The sequence below is a fragment of the Hipposideros armiger genome, unplaced genomic scaffold (genome assembly GCF_001890085.2).
Source record: "Hipposideros armiger isolate ML-2016 unplaced genomic scaffold, ASM189008v1 scaffold_1463, whole genome shotgun sequence".
Classification (NCBI taxonomy): domain Eukaryota; kingdom Metazoa; phylum Chordata; class Mammalia; order Chiroptera; family Hipposideridae; genus Hipposideros; species Hipposideros armiger.
Window position 1 is genome coordinate 246580 of NW_017732813.1, and position 11712 is coordinate 258291.

At 42.3% G+C, this 11712-nt stretch overlaps 1 protein-coding gene across 1 annotated transcript in view; it reads right to left on the minus strand.

Moving 5' to 3' along the window:
* The window catches only part of NINL (ninein like), a 161470-nt gene extending 157667 nt beyond the window's left edge, over nt 1-3803 (minus strand). Inside the window, exon 1 of the mRNA XM_019633987.1 lies at nt 3581-3803. The gene's annotated coding sequence lies outside the window, so the exon portion shown is untranslated. The remainder of the gene's footprint in view (nt 1-3580) is intronic.
* Between the last annotated feature and the right edge of the window lie 7909 nt (nt 3804-11712).

Sequence of the window (11712 nt, forward strand, 5' to 3'; positions counted from 1 at the left end):
AATTACCAGAGATAAAGACATTTAGGTCATGGTTTCAAAAAATCCATTCACCAAGAAGGCAACAATCCTAAATGTAAATAGACCAACAAAATACATGAAGCAAAAACTGACAGAACTGGGGCGACCAGGTAGCTCAGTTGGTTAGAGCACAGTGCTCATAACACCAAGGTTGTTGGTTCAATCCCCACATGGGCCACTGAGATGTGCCCTCCACAACTACAGTAGATTGAAACAACTACTTGACTTGTAGTTGATGGGTCCTGAAAAAAAAACACTGTTGCCCAATAAATAAATAAATAAATAAATAAATAAGACAAATACCATACAATTTCACTTATATGGGGAATTTAAAAAAACAAAATAAATTAACAAAGAAAACAGAAATAAACTCAGGTACAGAGTATAAATTAATGGTCGCCACATGCTAGGGGGCTTTGAGGGAATGGGTGAAAAGGTAAAAGGGATTAACTAGAACAAATTGTCAGTTACAAAAATAGTCATAGAGATGTAACGTACAGCATAAGAAATACAGTCAGTAATATTGTAATAAATATGCATAGTGTCATATGGGTACTAGACTTATCAGGGGATCACTGTAAATAACATAAATGTCTAATCACTATATTGTATATCTTAAACTAATATAATATTATATGTTAATATTGAATAATAAATTTTTTAAAGAGAGAAAGCTAAGAAAGCCAACCTCCCTCTCCCTCCACATGTGAGTGAGACAGCTACTACCAACGTGACAATATGCAGAAAAGCAACTTGGGGCCCCAAAGGCTGGTTCAACCACTGGAACAACCCATCCTGAAGCTCTGGATTTTCTATCTGGGACCTCCCTATCTGTTTAAGCCAAGACTGATTGGGTATTCCATCACTGGCAGCTAAAAACATACTAACTGATGAACATCTACAAATGTAAAATTCTTTACTAGAAACTTGAAAATCTAGAAATTGTGGAGAACAATTTCCTTTCAGATCTTTAACAATGACAATAAATGATGACTATGTTAAGAAACTCCAACACACCAAAATCTTATTAAACAAAGGAGATCCCAAAATAAGGTAATTGGATCAAAATGGAATGTCTCATATTACAAAAAGATTTGACAGTTTTGTCTCCTGAAATACAAAATAACAGTCAAGGATGTCAAAGATGAAAATAGAGAACATGCTCCATAAGATGTTTCTGTCCGACTCTTCATAAGGTAACAGTCAGAACCCTTTGGTAGGGAACTTTCATTAAGAGGCTCAAGGTTAGCCCAAGGATGGGGAAGGAAACCATCCACTACCACCACTCTCCAAATAGCTCCAGGTAGAGTCTGACCCAAAGTTTTAGCCTCTTGTTTATGATTAACCAAATCTCTGGCCTTAAGCCTGAATTCCTAATTTGTACTTGAAACCAAGGACTAAGCTAAACCCAAATCTAGAGTCCAGTTGCAGCCACTGCCGCTCAACCTTTACAGAATAACCATGGAATCTGGGAGCAAAGTGGCCACTTTGGAAGCGCCCCTTCCAGGCCATAGGGCACTTTCCTTCTAGTCAGGAGTAAGGAGAGGGCACTGTATTTGGGCTCCTTTTTCTAGAACTTTCTTGAGTCAGGGAAGGAGAGAGTATCTAGCAGCCATTTGTTCAAGGCAAAACGCAAACCTAAGTGTCCATGGTAGAAAGAATGTGGTCACATGCCCCAAGTCTGAAATGCCAAATTTCATCTTCAAAGGGAAAAAAAACACAAAACCATCCACCAACCAGGATCTAAAGTCATTCACCAAAGGTTCATAAGGACTCAGAACAAAGAACACTAACACTAAGGGATTTACAAAATGCTGTCAGCAAATGACTGTCAGTTCAACCACCTCCAAGTAGCCCTGCAAACCACAATATATGGAATAGAAGAAAAAAGTTTTCCATCAAAGTTTATATAAACTCCTCAATTAAAAAAAATTTTAAACCCTAACTTTTCCTTTAAAGTGTTCTTGCTGATTTGGTGGTATTAAATGTTATCTGAAGTTCAAGTTCTTTGGAAAAGGTTATTTTCTCATTCTGCAAAAATGATTACCCCCTAATTTTTATTGAATCTGAACTATTTTTAAACACATACATCCCAATATAGACCAGTTAAGTTTGTAATAGTTTAAACTACTAGATGATGGGTAAACAGGAAAGGGACAGCATAGTGGTAGCCTACTTCTCTAACTGCCTTAGCATTTGTCTTTTAATATACACATACTCTTGTACACAGCTATAAAAACTGAGAAGATGCTGACAGTGTTTTGTTGAACAGACCAGTTTTAACTATCGTTAGTTTTTTTAATCTTCTTTTAAAAATATTCTAAGTCCAATGCAGAAACCACAGCAAAGGCTTCTAAAACTCACCATCATTCATAATCCTTCCCTCCTATTGACAGTGTTGGTGGTGGGACCATGAGCCTCCTTTGACCTCCAAGCCCTCCAGCTTCACAGTCCTTTCCCTGGGATCCCCTCCCAGTTCCATAGTTTGGCCTAAGTCACCTAGAGCATAAAGGCACTAAATGACCCTTCCTCACTCCCACCCTGCGCAAACACACAACAGTCCTACACGGAGCTTTTAACAATGCAGCAGGGCACCGTCTAGGAGTGTGAAACACCCAAAGAGATTGAACAGACTCCTATATGGCATGTGTGACTAAGCACACTGATGGGAGGAAAGGGGGTGATTCTAGTATATTAGATAAAACTCACAGCAGACTTTTCTGCCCCAGTGTGCCGTCTGTGTCAAACAATTTTTTCAAATGCAAACTCATAATACAACAAAAGGAAAGTTACAACCTAAAAGAATTTTCTATAGTGGGATGATTCTGTGGAATAATTCGATGTGTCAGAAGAATGGGGCCCTCGCGTTTTGCAGGTGACAGGGGAAGTCTGAAGGGACTTGGCAGCGGTGGGATAGGCAGGCAATACAGGCACCTGGCCGCCTTCAGCGACGCATCTGGGGAGCAAAGTTGGGCTGCAGTGGCCCACCTCGGCCAACCGAATGAATACCCGTCACGTTCCCAATAAAACCACTGCCCTCGCCCGATCCTGAATCGCACGCCAGGAGTTTAACGTCCACTTTAGCAAAGGGGCCGAACACCTCAAACTCTGCTCAAAGGAGCACCCACACTTCAGAAAAGGCCTCTACTGTAGGACCTGGTTTTTAAAGTCTTGGTCAAGCAGCCCGACTCCCGTTGGATACGTTACTTTAAAGTGACCCCACCCAGAGCCCTTCAGAGTGACGGGAAAGTGGGACACCACGTCACACCGAACCTCTGGTCCCCACAGACCAAGGCGAGGGGAGTAAGCGGACCCCACGCTGATGCCAGTCCCGGGAGCCAAGGAGGAGGGGGGAGTGGGGGTCTGCCGCAGGTTCTAAACCCCGTCCCCGCTCCGCCCAGAGTCGCGGGCCAGAACACTTTCGTCCCCACCTGCCGACTTCCTGGGGCGCAGCCCGAGAGACGCAAGCCTCGATGCTCCGCGACTGCAAGAGAGGAGCGCGCAGCCGGCCCGGCCCCCGCCCGCACTTGCGGTCCCGCGGCCCCGCCCCGGTCCCGCTCACCTGAACAGCGGGAGTCTCCCGTCTCCGCCCGCGCGCGGAGCACAGGGACGTGGGCCAAGGGCGCTAAGATGGCCCACGGTTCCTACCCCGGGTCCGCCGACGGCTCTTTGTGTCTGGACGTCCAGATGCCGCGCTTGTCCCATCCACCAGGCACCACCAACTCGCCGTCCTCCGGCCAGGCGCGGCTGGCCAAACACGGAGCGGGGCGGGGTGTAGGGCGGGACAGGGCGTGGAAGGGGCGTGAGGAGGCCGGAAGCCGGGCGTGGGGCGGGAACGGAAGTGGGCTGAGGGGGCGGAGTCAGCCGGGAGCTGGCGGGCTGACCAGGGAATGTGAGGAGTGGGGGTAGGGGGAGGGCCTGGGGTTTTATTCTCAGCCTGTCGGCAGTCTCTGGAAAGTAGAAGCCTCAGGGCGTCAATCCCGCAGCTGAATTCGCTGATCTTTGTCAGCAATATTCTCTGTGGCATGTGGCCCTTGGTTTAGTATCCTCTTCTGGGAACAACCTGAGGAGGCTGACTGGGCTGACTAGGCAAGAATAATACCCCAAGTTTGTAGCTGAGGGAACCGGAAGACATAAAATTTCCTGTTACTGTCTTTCCAACATATACTGAATCAATAAATATTTATTGAGCACCTACTCATGCCAGGCATTGTCCTAGGGGCTGAGAATACAGCAGTCACAATGGTGGGAGGGATAACAAAAATTCCTGCCCCTTGTGGAATTTACACTCTGGAAGACAATTTAAAAACGTAAACGAAAAATACAAAAATGTCAGTTATAAATGCTGATAAGGAGAAGCAAAATAGGAGACAGATAAAGGAGTAGAGGAGGTTAGGGAGGGTCAGTGGGAAGGTAACATTTTAAATGAAGGCCAAAAGGAAGTGAGGGTAGGAGACAGGACACCTGAGGGAACAGCTGGCTGATGCCCTAAGGCTAGAGGGTGCCCAGCAAGTTTCAATGTGATAAGGAAGCTTGAGCATGGGAAGTGTGGTGTGTGAGGTCAGAAAGTGAGAGTGAAGGGAGCCGTATGTAGGGTCTTGTTGCCCCTTGTAAAGATATGGCTTATAGTCTGAGAGTAGTAAAGGGAACTTAACAAAATCACCCTGATCACTCTGTGAGAGTGAGTAGTACCAACCCCGGAAAAGAAGATTCCTACTAAGAAGGACCCCTGTTGGCTAACGGGTCAAATTTAACAACAGCCTAGCAGCCACATCTAAACAGGGTTCTCTCATGTAAGCCATGGTTCAGAGAGAAGCTTGCATTAAGCCTCCGGCATTGAACTGGCCTGCCTGCCTGCACTGTGTTCCTGCAATCTGAGCCAACCTTTATAAAGGAGTTCCTAGAATTGTATTTCAACCAATAGGACTGAGACTTTTCCCATCCAATTAGAGCTGTGCAGCTATATCTGCATTAGCATCTTCACTGACCAATGAGAGCAGCTCCATTCTGACCAATCAGGACAGTGTTTTTTGACCAAACTGAGAGAAGTTGGAGTCCTCATTTGCATGAGTATGGACAAATAAGGGACCAGGGGCAGGGACTCCTCTATGTATAAGTCAGCTCCCCTCTGGCTTGGCAGATAGCCAAACTATACTACAAAGCTATAGTAATCAAAACAGTATGGTATTGGCAGAAAAAGAGACAAACCAATGGAATTGAGAGCCCGGAAGTAAACCAACACACATATGGGCAACTAATTTATGACAAAGGAGCCAAGAACATACAATGGGAAAAGAAAAGACTCTTCAATAAGTGGTGTTAGGAAAATTGGAATGCTACATGCAAAACAATGAAACTAGACCACTATCTTACATCATACACAAAAATGAACTCAATTGAATTAAAGACTTGAATATAAAACCCAAAACAATAAAATACATAGAAGAAAAAATATGCACTAAGCTCCTAGACATTGGTTTCAGTGGTGTTTTTGTGACTTCAACTGGAAATGCAAGGGAAATAAAACAAAAATAAACATGCAACTGGGACTACATAGCTTCTGCACAGCAAAGGAAACCATCAACAAAACAAAGACAACCATCTGAGCTGGGAGAAGATATTTGCAAATGATACATACAATAAGGGGTTAATATCCAAAATATATAAAGAACTTACACAACTCAATAAAGAAAAAGCAAACAACACAATTAGAAAACGGACAGGATTTGAATAGACATTTTTGCAAGACATATAGATAGCCAACCTGTACATGAAAAGATGTTCAACATCATTAATCATTAGGGAAATGCAAATCAAAACCACAATGAAATATAATCTCACACCTATTAGAATGGTCATTATCAAAAAGATAAGAAATGAGAGAATGTGGAGAAAGGGAACCTTCGTATACTGCTGGTGGGAGTGCAAACTGGTGCACCACTATGGAAAACTGTATGGAGATTCCTCAAAAAGTTAAGAATAGGACTATATGATCCAGCAATTTTTTTCTGGGTATTTATTTGAAGAACATAAAAACACTAATTTGAAAAGATATATGTACCCTATGTTTATTGCAGCATTATTTACAACAGTCAAGTTATGGAAATAACCTAAGTGTTCATCAACGGATAAATGGATAAAGAAGATGTGGTACATATGTACAATGGACTATTACTCAGCTATTTTAAAAAAGATGTGATATTGTGCAGTTCAAACCCAAGTTGTTCAGAGGTCAGCTGTATATTTTTAGGGACTCCACTTTAAAACATATGAGGAACTGGGGCAAAATGACTGGTCTGGGTAGGAAGAGGTAGGATGAACAGGTTAGGAAAAAGGGGGGGAGGGGACCAAGGGCAAGTGACACTTCCAGGTGCCCAGGAAGGCAATCAGAGGAGACTAGTGAAGAGGTGTGCACACTATGTCCTGGGATGTGAGGTTTTCCTGACCTGCTCTGAGTGAGGCTGGAGCATTTCTGCTATTCCTGGGACCCTCCCCAGCCAGCGAAGAGGCACAGCCCACAGTCCTCACCTCTGTGCTTGGTTTTTACTCACCAGTTTGAGAATGAATTTTGTGTCAGAAGCTGTGAATCATAGTGTCATTTACTCGTTGTTTGACTGTGGACCACCCAGCCATTTAACCTCTGAGGTTCTCAGTTTCCTCATCTGTAAAATGGAAATGTAGAAATACCCACTGCAGGGGGTGAGTGGTTAGCTCAGTTGGTTAGAGCGTGGTGCTGATAACACCAAGGTTGCCAGTTTGATCCCCACATGGGCCACTGTGAACTGCACCCTCCTTAAAAGAGTCAACTATGCTATTGTAGCATGAAAGCAATGTGTAACCAATGACCATGGCAGTTCCCCAATAAAGTTAAATTTTAATTAATTAATTAATTAATTAATTAATTAATTAATTAAACTACCCACTGCATAGTAGCTTACCAAGTTTAAATGAGCTAATCAGTGATTACTCATCTGAGAGGAGTAGGAAGACCAGGAATTCTCCACCTTGGCTATTTTAAAATTTTAAATACCTGGGCCCCATCCCCCCCACCCTTGAGATTCTGACTCAATTTGCTCAGGAAAGAATCTTTGAGTCAATCTTTACAATCTCTCTTATCCCACATTCAACACATCATCATCACATCTATGTGGTTTTCCTTTTAAAAAACTTTTCATTTTGGATTAACATTCTATTTATAAAGAAGTAGCAAAAGTAGTATAGTCTCCATATACTTCTCACTCAGGTTACCCTAATATTAACACCTTACATAGCTATGATATAGCAATCCGAACCAGGGATTTAACATCAATACACTACTGTTAACGAAAGACCTTGTTAGAATTTCACCAGCTTTTCTATAATGTCCTTTTTATTGGTTTCCAAGATCCTATCCAAAATCCTGCCATTGCCATTTTAACCCAAGCTACTATCATTCTTTTTGCCTCTGCTTTTACTTCTCTACATCCTATTTAAGCCTTGTTTCTTAATTATTGACTACTTTTGTAATGTTATAGCTTTGGTTTTCAATTTGTTTTCTCAGTTCTACAGTTTTGCTTTCACCTGATACTGTTGTTTTGTCTATTTATCTTTGAGCTCTTGTTTATCAACTAACATTATGTTCTTTTTACGATTTTATAGAGTATGAAGAACTTGTGGGGAATTTTTTGTTGTTGTTCCTTGGGTTATACATTCTACTAGGTTTGGTTCTTTGTATTTTGCATTCTTGCTTCCCTTTTTCTTTTGCTGAAGAGGAGAAAAGTAACTGTAGCATGTTTGTATGGGTTCCATTGTATTCTTGTCCAAATAGCCCTCTTTTAAAACCTGGTTTTGGGGCCAGCCGAGTGGCGCGTTGGTTAAGAGTTGGCTTGGGACACCAGCTCTGAGCAGCAGGGCCCTGGTTCAGATCCCACATGTGGACCAGTGATGTTGCGCCCTGTACAGCTAAGATGGTGAACAACAGCTCGACCTGGAGCTGGGCTGCCATGAGTCGCCAGCGACGGCGTAGGCTGCAGCGGGGCTGCAGTGGGCTGCCGTGAGCTACGTGAGTGGCTGGCAGCCAGCATGAGCGTCCAGCAGCCGGCATGAGCAGCTGTCCAATGGCCAGGGAGTGACTGCCTCACCTGGGAAGAGTGCAATGATAATACCAACATGGGCCAGTGAAGCAACATCCTCCACAACTAGACTGAAGAACAAAAGGACAGCAACTTGTCTGTTCCCCTCCCCCAATTCCCCAATAAAATTAAAAAACAAAACCAAACCTGTTTTTGCCCTGACATAGTCAGCATGTCCTCATGATTTCTGGCCCACTGTCTCTGACATCAATTGAGTTTGCCTGATGAGCTACTTGTTTGAGGGCTGGGTATTTTTTGATCCCTTTTTATTTTGAGTAGTCTGGTAGCCAGAGAGCAGGGCCAGATGGGGACAGGGCAAGATGAGAGGTTAGCTGAGGGGCGTACAATCTTGTTAGAATATTTGGGCTCTGTTCTCACTTAAAAGGTTTTAAGAATATTCTGTACTGTTTCCCTTGACCCAGAGATGGTGGTTTATCCCTTATAGAAGGTACACTCAGGCTTCAGAGCTATCCACCAATTCAGCATTTTTAAAAATTGCGATATAATTGACATATAACATTATATTAATTTCATGTGTACAAAATAATGATTCAATATTTGTATATATCGCAAAGTGATCACAACAATAAGCCTAGTTAACATCCATCACCATACACAGTTATAATGTTTTTCTTGTGTTGAGAACTTTTAAGATCTACTCTCTTAGCAACTTTCAAATATAGAACACAGTATTATTAACTATAGTCACCATGCTGTACATTACAGCCCCATGAGTTAATTATTTTATAACTGGAAGTTTGTACCTTTTGACCACTTTAATTTGTTTCACCAAACCCCAACCCTGGCTTCTGGCAACCATATATGAGCTCTTTTTTTTTTTTTTAACTCCATATATAAGTGAGATAATACAGTATTTATCTTTCTCTGTCTGACTTATTCAATTAGCATAATGCCCACAAGTTCCATCCATGTTGTCACAAATGTCAAGATTTCATTCTTTTTTAAATGGCTCAAATATATATATATATATATATATATATATATATATATATATATATATATATGTATGTATGTATATCACATTTTCTTTACTAATTCATCCATTGATAGACACTTAGGTTGCTTTCATGTCTTGGCTATTGTAAATAATGCTACAATGAACATAAGGGTGTTGATATTCTTTTTGAGTTAGTGGTTTTTTTCTTCTGATAAATACCAGAAGTGAAATTGCTGGATCATACGGTCATTCTATTTTTAATTTTTTGAGGAATCTCCATACTGTTTTCCATAGTGGCTGTTTTCCATCAGTTTCCATTTCCACCAACAGTGCACAAGTGTTCCCTTTTCCATATCCTCACCAACAGTTATTTCTTCTCTTTTTGATAATAGCCATTCTAACAGGTATGAGATGATGTCTCATTGGGGCTTTAATTTGCATTTCCCTGATTATTGGTGATGTCAAGCACCTTTTCATGTACCTGTTGTCCATTTGTATGCCTTCTTTGAGGAAATGTCTGTTCAGATCATCTACCCATTTAAAAAAAATTTTTTTTTTGCTATTAAGTTGTGAAAGTTTTGGGGGTTTTTAAAAAAGATTTTATTGGGAGATTGGGGGAGGAGAACAGCGCTGGGGAATTGGGGAAGGGGAACAGACAAGCTGCTGTCCTTTTGTTCTTCAGTCTAGTTGTGGAGGACTTTGCTTCACTGGCCCATGTTGGTATTATCATTGCACTCTTCCCGGATGAGGTAGATCGGTCGCCGGCCTCTGGATGGCCGCTCACAGCGGCTCTTGGCAGCTCACACTGGCTGCCGGCCTCTCACGCTGGTTGCCAGCCACTCATGGTAGCTTATGGCAGCCCACTGCAGCCTCACTGCAGCCTACGCCATCGCTGGCGACTCATGGCAGCCCAGCTCCAGGTTGAGCTGTTGTTCACCATATTAGCTGTAGAGGGCAGTGTCACTGGCCCCCATGTGGGATCCGAACCTGGGCTGTGCTGCTCAGAGCTGGTGTCCCAAGCCCACTCTTAACCAACGTGCCACTTGGCCGGCCCCATGAAAGTTCTTTATATTTGGTATTAACCACTTACCAGATATGATTTTAAAGTATTTTCTCACAGTCAGAAGGTTGCCTTTTTATTTTGTTGATTGTTTCCTTTGCTGTATAGAAGCTTTTTAGTTTGTTGTAGTCCCATTTGCTTATTTTTGCTTTTGTTGCCTTTGCTTTTGAGGTCAAATCCAAAAAAATAATCACCAAGACCCATGTCAAGCAGCTTACCAACTGTGTTCTTCTAGTAGTTTTATGGTTTCAGGTGTTACCCTGTAAGTGTACCCATGGAGAACACACTCAGGCTTCAGAGCTATCCACCAATTCAGCATTTTTTACTTTATTTTAATTATTTATTTATTTTAGCTGAGCTAGCCTTCCACCTGTTGACAGCTCAGCTTGGGCGGGAATCGAACCTGCAACCCTATTGCTCAGAGCTCGCACTCTTGAGCGAGCTCTTAACCAGCTGAGCCAATCGGCTGGCCCTGCATTTTTTACTTTACACGTTTCATACTTTTCTACTTATTAAACATTTCCAATCTCCTAGTCAGAAGATAAAGAGAAAAAAATGAAGATAGCCACTTAGGTTGATTCTGTCCATTTAGGAGTATAATAGTTAAAATTCTCAGTGTGTTTACTAAAGTATAAAGGTGGAATTAGGAATCTCAACACATTGCATAGCAATAGTCTTTATTCAGCATGAGCAAGTGCCCAGGTAAACATTCAAGGAAATGAATAACTTGGGTCAGCTAGCAGTTTTCAACACAATTGTATAAGAATATTCAGTTCTCTTATTTTAAGCCTTACAGCCATTAAACTTGTTTTCCTTAGGTTGTTTAACGTAGGCTGCTAAGCGTACCACTCCCCGTTTCTTGCCTTGCTGTCCTGGGCCAACAGCATAGCTTCAACTGCCTGCAGAGCTGAGTCTCCTTCCCTAAATGTATCAACCATTACCACCACTTTCCAGACATGAGAAGCATTCTATACACTTTAGAAGGTCTTAGAGGCCAGAGAAAAGCAGGAGGACCCAACCCTAGGTAGCTGGGACCAGGTGAGACAAAGATAAAGAAAGGAATGTGGGTTCCCTTGCCAGTAGTAAACTCAGCTAGAAAAACAGGCAGGAAGTGATCAAACCTGAAATTTTATCTGGCAATGTGGCCAAAGGGGCAGATTTGGCTGGCATATAAAAATAAGTGGTAGCTACAAACTAAATGGGTGAGTGAGAAGCAAAGAGAAATGAAAATCAGGAATGTCTCCAAGCTACTTTGCTTAGGTGAAGACGATGCTGCCCAGTGCTTTAGGGAGAAGTTAAATGCTCTGTTCTTTCTTACCATGACTTGCCAGTGGAACATTGAGTTGTAATTGTCTTATAAACTGAATATTGTGTGAAATTAACCAGAAATGGGGCTCAGAGGTAGATTCTAGTGCCCTCATTAGAAGTATGTCATCTTACCCACAGCCTGGATTTAGAAGAAAAGTGAACAGCAATAATAGGTCAGTAACTGAAGCTGGCAAAATCCTATTGGCAAAACCCTGACTTACGTTGTAAGTCTCATCTTATGGGAAACACTTCTCAAC